Genomic DNA, 7,681 nt, shown 5'->3' on the forward strand with positions numbered 1-7,681 from the left:
CCAAACTTCATGATGTCTTCAGATAAGCTCAAGAACAGTGCGTAGAGAGCTTCATGGAACGGGTTTGCGAGGCGGTACTTGTCTGACTGCATTGTGCCAAGCGTAAAGTTTGGTGGAGGGGGGATTATGGTATGGGGTTGTTTTTCAGGAGTTGGGTGCTAAATCAGTGCTAAATCAGTGGAAGAAATGGTCAGAAATTCCCATAAACACACCTAAGAGGTCTCTATTTCTAAGCTAGCCCAAGGTTTTATGGGGCCGTAAGCAGAATTAGATTTGGGATCCCTGCCCCCAGCTAAACCCACCCAGGACCAACCACCCCCATCAGCACCACCAATATTAACTATATATTGTTCATGCTTGATCATTTGTGCATTATACATACATCTATCATGGCTTATGTGTTGGAAAGAAATCAAATAAACCAGCAGGCAACAAATTAACTGTTTTGATTATTTTTAAAATGTGCCTTTATTATTTCACTCATTTCCCTTGCTGTCTTCACTTCCATCATCCTCTATCACATCTTCTTGCTCACCATCAGCTCAGCTATACAGACAGATCTCTACAAGAATGATGCACACAACCTGCTGACCGCTTCATACTGTTTTCCACCTTTTTTGGTACTAAGACACATCAGGGATCAAAGATTATCAAGGCACACTATAACAATTGTAAAAAAACTGAATTGTATTGATAATTGTGAAAATTTAAATAAGTGCCCAAACTTACTTGTGTTTATGAAACTGATACTATAATTACCTTGATGTGTGGGCCTAATAGCAGTATTCAGTTAAATCAGGTTTATAAGAACAATGCTATGACACATAATAACCATTTTCAGTTTGTGTTCCTGTGATGTTGTCAAATACAAACATCAGAGATGTCATATACAGCACTTTAATGGTCTTAAAATAAACATTTTACAATGTTCATTTTATACCTTGTTTTTTAATGCCATGTTTATGATATATTTGATAGACATATATAATTGCATTTTAAATTGTAAAGAAATGTATTTCACCTCAAAATACAGCTCTTGTCTTCTATACTTGGCTGTAGGGACAAACACTCCTGTGATAATTGGAATTCTATATAAATGATTAAAAAACAAATGTCAAATTGATGGCTTTAGAAAGTGTACTTGTTCAAATAGCATTGTTTAGTTTAACAGAGAAACAAATTGTAATCTCAAAGTGTTTTTCAAATAAAACTTTGGATGAAGTAATAATCTTCGTCCAAAGTTCAGTTGGGGTAATGGAAAGAGAAAGCAAAAAAGGAGAGACAAAAAAGGGTGAGGGAGGGAAGGTGGAATGAAGGATGGATGAGGGTGAGAGTGGGAGTGGGAGAGATATAAAAAATATAATAAAGGGATGATGCATTTCATGTGCTCTTGGGGTCACCAAGCACCCATTTAGTCTGCTTATGTCTCAGGCCGGCTATCGGTACGACCACATTTATTCTTCAACACGACCTGAACTCTCTTTGGCAGCTTTCTTGCAATTTATTTTAGTAGTCTTCAGAAAAAAGTTCAGCCAACGATAAGATGATCCAACACTGCTTCAATAATGTTGAGGTCTAGGCTCTGGGGGGGGGGGGGCATCCATGACTGAAAGTGTTCCACTGTGTGTTTTTCTGCCCAGGTTTGCTTTTCCTATGTTGGCAGTGTGTTTGGGATCACTGTCATGCTGAAAAATGAAGCTGTCAGCAATCTGATGCTTTCCAGATGGTATTGCATTGTGGATCAAAATCTAATAGTACGTTTCTTTTTTTTTTTCTTTTTAAGCCTGTCATGTCTGGCAGATCTTGCAAGCAGAACTGTGATCTGAATGCACTGTTGTGCCAAACACATTTGCTCTTTCAAGATGAGCTCTATAGGTTCTCTATAGGCTCCTCTCGTTAGTGTTTGACCCTTTATTTCATTTATTTGAGTTATTTTTAACATACAGATATCTGTGCCAGAACTGACAGGCTGAGGAAAAAGAAAAGAGAAAAGAAAGAAAAGAAAAAGGGAGAGAGAAAGAGACAGAAAAAAAAGGAGAATAGGGAGAAAATAGAAAAAAGGGGAAGAGTAAATCAACCAAATAGTTCATCACTTGTTGAACATAAAAAATATTAACAATACTTGCAAAAATAAATTTGTGTGGAAAAAAAACAAAACAAACGAAGCATGGTTACGCAAACCAACAATTTTGTTGTGTCGTGATTGCGTGGGTGTTTGTGTGTGTGTCTGTGTCATGACATGTACTTACCAATGAAGGCAGAATGCCGCAGCTCCGCCCATCAGAAGCTAGAGGCTGGTAGAGAAAGCCCCAGGAAACCCAGGCCACCAGGAGCCTGTCAAGAGCCATGAAGACCCGTGGCCACTCATTCCAAAGACAACCGCACACCCACCCCAGCAGATGGGAGAGGGAGGTCCCAGATGGAGCCCTCCCAGTCGAGAAGCAAGGGCCCCAGAGAACCCGAGGCAATGAGAAGCCAGCCCCCTGGGGGGTTCCGACCCCCCCCAATGCCAAAGAGGCCACAGCAGCCCCGGGCCACAACCCCCAGGGAGCAGGTCAACACCCATGCCAGAACATCCAGCCCCGCCCAGGAACCCCAAGGCCCAGACCCAGGTCCAGCCATATGTACAAACACGCACACACACACACATACGCATATATGCACAGATACACACAAATGCACACACACTGACCCACACACATATATATGCACAGATACACACATACGCACACACTCACCCACCCAAATACACTCACAAAGACTGTGACAAATACACAAAGACACACATTCATCCATATCTACCCACCCTATGAAGTTGGGGCGAGTGGAAACCCCCCCAGGGCCAACAGCGACTCCGAGATGCCACCAGCCCAGTCCCCGAAGAACCACCCGACCCCCGCCCCGGGCGAGGTGTAAGAAATCGGGGTGTGGGATGACCCATCCACCCCTCCCCCTCCCCAACTTGTAAGTGTTTTGATAAGTGTATGTATTTATGTTTGTGAATGAATGAGGTGTACAGGATGCAGTTAAAATGTCAGTGTAAAATGGTACCTTTCTGCATTCACAATGCATTCTGCATTCAGTCAATTTTGACAATTTTCCCAACATCGCTGGCTAAAATGCAGCCCCAAACCACGGCAGAGAAACTCCACTTGTCTGGTTTCCTCATTTTTTTGGGAATCACCTTGTTGGTGCAAAAGTACTGTTTTATGCCTGTCAAACTGTGTTAGCATTAATCTTTTTGTAGATTCAACTGAAGAAATGGGAACAAATTCCATCTTTTTGCAACAGACTGCTAGTAACAAAGTGCCAAAAGAGCTGCTGTAGACACAACACTGGTCCATCCCTTGAGTTAGGTGCCTTTTATGCCTGAATGATTCATAGGTCAGTGTTAAGTGGCTTAACAAAAAAAAAAAAAAAAAATCCTCTGAAAATGGTCAGATACACAGACAGCCAATGTCCAAAGAAAAACTCTGAAGACCTTCAGAAGGCCTGAAGAACTATAAATAATAACAAACAACATTTAGCTTTCCTGAGCAGTTCTTGGAAATTACAGGGAGTTTGATCAGCGCAGAAGTGATTTTATCTGAGGGAGCAGATGGATACATGTGACCTATGAAAGGGCACACCTAGGGTACTATAGAGCATTACCCATGATCTGATATTTGGGGATTTTATCTTTATTTGTTTGTTTGTTTTTTGAATGTGGAACAGGATACTTCTTTGCTTCAAATCATCATTATGAAATAAATGTTAATTGCACATTGTAGTGCCTGTAGACTAGTGACACCATTAGTACTTAGATTGGTTGCCACTTTAACAGTGCAGTTCAGTCTATTACCAGGTAAAAAAATTTTAAAATGAAGGCTGGATGGTGGAACCAAAGCATGAAGAGGACAGTGGTTTTGTTTTCCCCAGTAGCTATTGGTAGCTTTGCCCAGGTATTTGAAATGGTGCACACAGAAACACCCGGGGTAGCTGTGGAAACGCTAGCTGCCAAAAGAGAAGCGGGAGATTAAGACTCGAGTTTAAGACTTCAAAAGGAATATTCAGTTGGTTCAAAAAATTGTATTATCTTAATACCAGAGTCTGCTTGTAAACGGAAAGCAATGAAGTCTTTGCTACAACAGCAAAATTGCTTTACAAAGTTGTTGCTCTTCTTCACTCCTCCGGTCACATGGAAATCTAAACAAAAAAATGACATTTCCTGAAAACTATGACACAGAATATTATTAAGACACTCCATATATTGAATTAAGCTTATTAAGTAAGTCAACAGCATCAAACCCTGATTACTTCAGATTCAATATTTCCTTCCTGTCAGTAAAGCTCTCAGAGAGGGATGTGATGTGTTCAGGCTACGTAGCCGTGGGACCAGAGCACCCTTTAGTGCCTAATGACCTGTCTGTATGGCAGAGATAGAAATGTAGAGCCACAACAGGCACCTGCTGCTGCAATTCATCTTCATTTTAATTGGGAACATTTTGTGTTGCTCTTTCCTCTACATTAATAAAACAGGAACCTGCAGCAGTTTCTTAGAAACTCATTAATGCACAAGAAGCAGTCCAATCCAGGTGCTCCTGAATGGAGGGCATATCAAGAAAGTCGTTTTCCTTCTTCGTTGTTTTAGTTGCTATCAGATTTCCTTTTCTCAGTCGGCAATGCCGTAATTTTTCTCATCGCTTCCATTTCTGAGGCTGCATTGTTAGCTGCACAGACATGTAAGGGGAGACAAATTACTTTGGATGTTATTACTGAGTAAAAAAAGTCTTATTAATGACTTCCAAGGAACAATCAAATACTTTTTAGAGCAGGTTAAGCTCTTGCAGGATTTATTGATACACAGTATTGACACAATAGTTTTCTCCCCCACAGCTGAGCAATGGGCGTGTGTGAAACGGCACACAGCGAGGGAGAAGCAGGCGACAAAGGGCCAGCTGCTGCTGCAAATGCTGGAGCTGTTTTGGGAAAGCGAGTGGTGATTCATGCTGGCAAATTGATTCATTTCTTGTGCTGATAAGCACCTTCTTTTCTTTATACCCTTATGCTGCAACAGCTTTGAAAAGAGCCGCTGAAAAACACGTCTCCCTCGCCGCAGCGACAAGGAACAGGGTGGGCACACAATGACAGCAACATCTTACAATGTGCAGCGGTGCAATCCAGGTCAACATCACAAACTAGAGCTCCAACAAGCGAGTGGTTAAAACTGATCCATTTCTGAAAATACCAAGGTTTGCTGCAGGGCTTTGTGTTGGACTTCTTTGTGTTCTACATGTGTTTACATTTTTGTTGCTATTTTTACTCTGGAATGTTGTTATTGCTGTGATTGCAGCTGCATGAGAATCTGCGTATGCACCTGTGTATGCGTAGCATGTGTTTGATAAGTGCGCAACAGGTGCGTTTCTGCTTTGAGGAAATGGAAGCTTTGACCAGCTCTTATCAGTACTGAGCAGTCCATAGCAACAAACCAGGCAGCAAAAATCCATCCCACAAAGCCAGCACAACACATCTCAGCTCTGCTTCTCCACAGGAGATCACCTGTGCTGGAAGCAGCTGGACTTCTCACCCACCGCTCAGCACCTGGGGGTAGGCAAGCACATGTCAGCCGACACAGGGAGTTTGATCAGCACAGCAGTGGCCTGTCTGAAGGGAGCAACTGAATACAGATATGGACAGGTGATATATTGAAGGGCAAACCCGAACCTTTGATCCCTACAGTGAGGGGAGCTCTGTTATGCAATGGGGCAAGGTTTGATTTCACTTCTCCCCCTCGAGGGAAAAAATGCCTGCAAATCAGTAAAAAGTTGTTCTGTTGTTTGCATATCCTATCACGAAGCATCCTAATGGGAGTGGTTTCTTCCAGGATGGCAATGCCCACATCTATAGGGCACGAGGGGTGACTGAATGGTTTGACATGTATGAAAATGATGCAAGTCATATCCTACAGCCTTTGCAGTCAGATGATCACAGCCAACAAGACAATTCACTCTTTGCCACATCAAAATTCTAAAAATGATGTTGCACCTCCAGGAGCTTTCCAGAAACAATCAATATCAAGAAGCACTTGTGATGGCACATAGTGGCCCAACACCTTACTAATATATTTAAGTTGATTGTTTTTTCTTTTGCCATTTGAGATTTACATACACAAATCCTTCATTATGAGCAAAGGGTGTAAGGTCCCGGCTTCCCACCTGTTGTTATAGCCTTCATTTCTGAGCAAGGCCAATTCTTGGAAGCTTTTCCCACACACACTCCCAAAGGAATCAGTTTTAAATGTCAGCCATGCAAAATTGGCTCTGTCCCAAAAACCGGAGCTCATTCTGTGAGCTCATGTGGTGGATTTAAGTCAGTCATTGCTGCTCCCATAAGGTAGGAATAAAATACAAAGGTAAAATAACTGCCTAAGACCAAAAGAAGCCTTTCTTTAAACCTCCTAAGTTGTAATGTTTACTGCACAGCTGCTGCAAAGTTATTATTCTGCTCACAGAGTGTAAAATGTGTGTGTATGTGGAGGATAAAAAAGAGCAGTGGAAGCATTCATGCCAGCCTCAGAGCTGTAATTTGCAGTAATAGATAATGTGTTTTCTGACAGCCACACCTGTCATTGGGCAAAGAGAATATTTGTACAAATTACTAAATTAATTTATAAAGCACATTTCTTGTCCATACTAACATGTCTGAAAATGCTCATCACATAACCAGTCACATATATTGGGCATCCCTTCTTCTGTGTGCTGGAGTTTTCAAACTACAACAGCTTAAACAAAAACTGAACAGCGATACTTACATGAGTGTTTTCTGTCACATTTATGTAAGTATAGCCTTTCTGTTAAATGGAGGATGGCTGTGGTTTTAGTCTCTCTTTTTTTTTTTTTTTTTTTTAGGTGTTAAAGGTCAATAGTGGCTTTTAATGTCCAGATTAGTGGTTATGAAATGAGCTTTCAATGGTCAGCTGACTGACCTGCTTCATATTGGGTTAAGGGTTTCATTTTCTCTTTATTCTTTTAATTTTTATGCTTACCTTATTGGTGGAAGACACAAATTTGTATGCGTAGGTCTCTGACCGATTGTTTTGGGAATGAACTGAATATAACATTTTCATTCCTAACACAACGGCAACGCACAGCTGTGCGTTCAACAGATCCTTTCACTGTAACCCTAACCCTAACCATCACAACTAAGTGTTTATGCCGCTTTAGCTTAATCCTAACCTCATTCTAGGTCCTCACACCTTCAAAATGGCCTCAAACTGGTTCTCATAAAGTGAGCTGGTCAGGTGCACAGGCTGTCTGCAGATATACTGACACACAGATGCACAACCACATGTACACCCACAGACATACCCCCCACCCCTGTCTCACACACGCACGCTTGAAAATGTCAAGCCGTCTGGATGAAACTGACAGTCACCTGAGCCACAGCACCAGTCTCTGCACCCACTTTTGGACATCCATTATCAGCCGTGTGTGTGAGGTTGCATGTGCATGCTCATTTGTGTGTATTACAATTAAATTTCTCTCAAATGTGTTCCATTGTATGCCTTTTTTGCAAAAGATTTATGTTGTGTGTACATTGTGCTTATGATGCCAGTGGAAAAGTGTGACTGAATGTTTGTGGAAGCAGGCTGTCACAGACCAATGAGGAGCTGCTTTGCTTATGCCAGTCCAGTAGACACATA

Source organism: Archocentrus centrarchus, chromosome 4 (genome assembly GCF_007364275.1).
Source record: "Archocentrus centrarchus isolate MPI-CPG fArcCen1 chromosome 4, fArcCen1, whole genome shotgun sequence".
Lineage (NCBI taxonomy): Eukaryota > Metazoa > Chordata > Actinopteri > Cichliformes > Cichlidae > Archocentrus > Archocentrus centrarchus.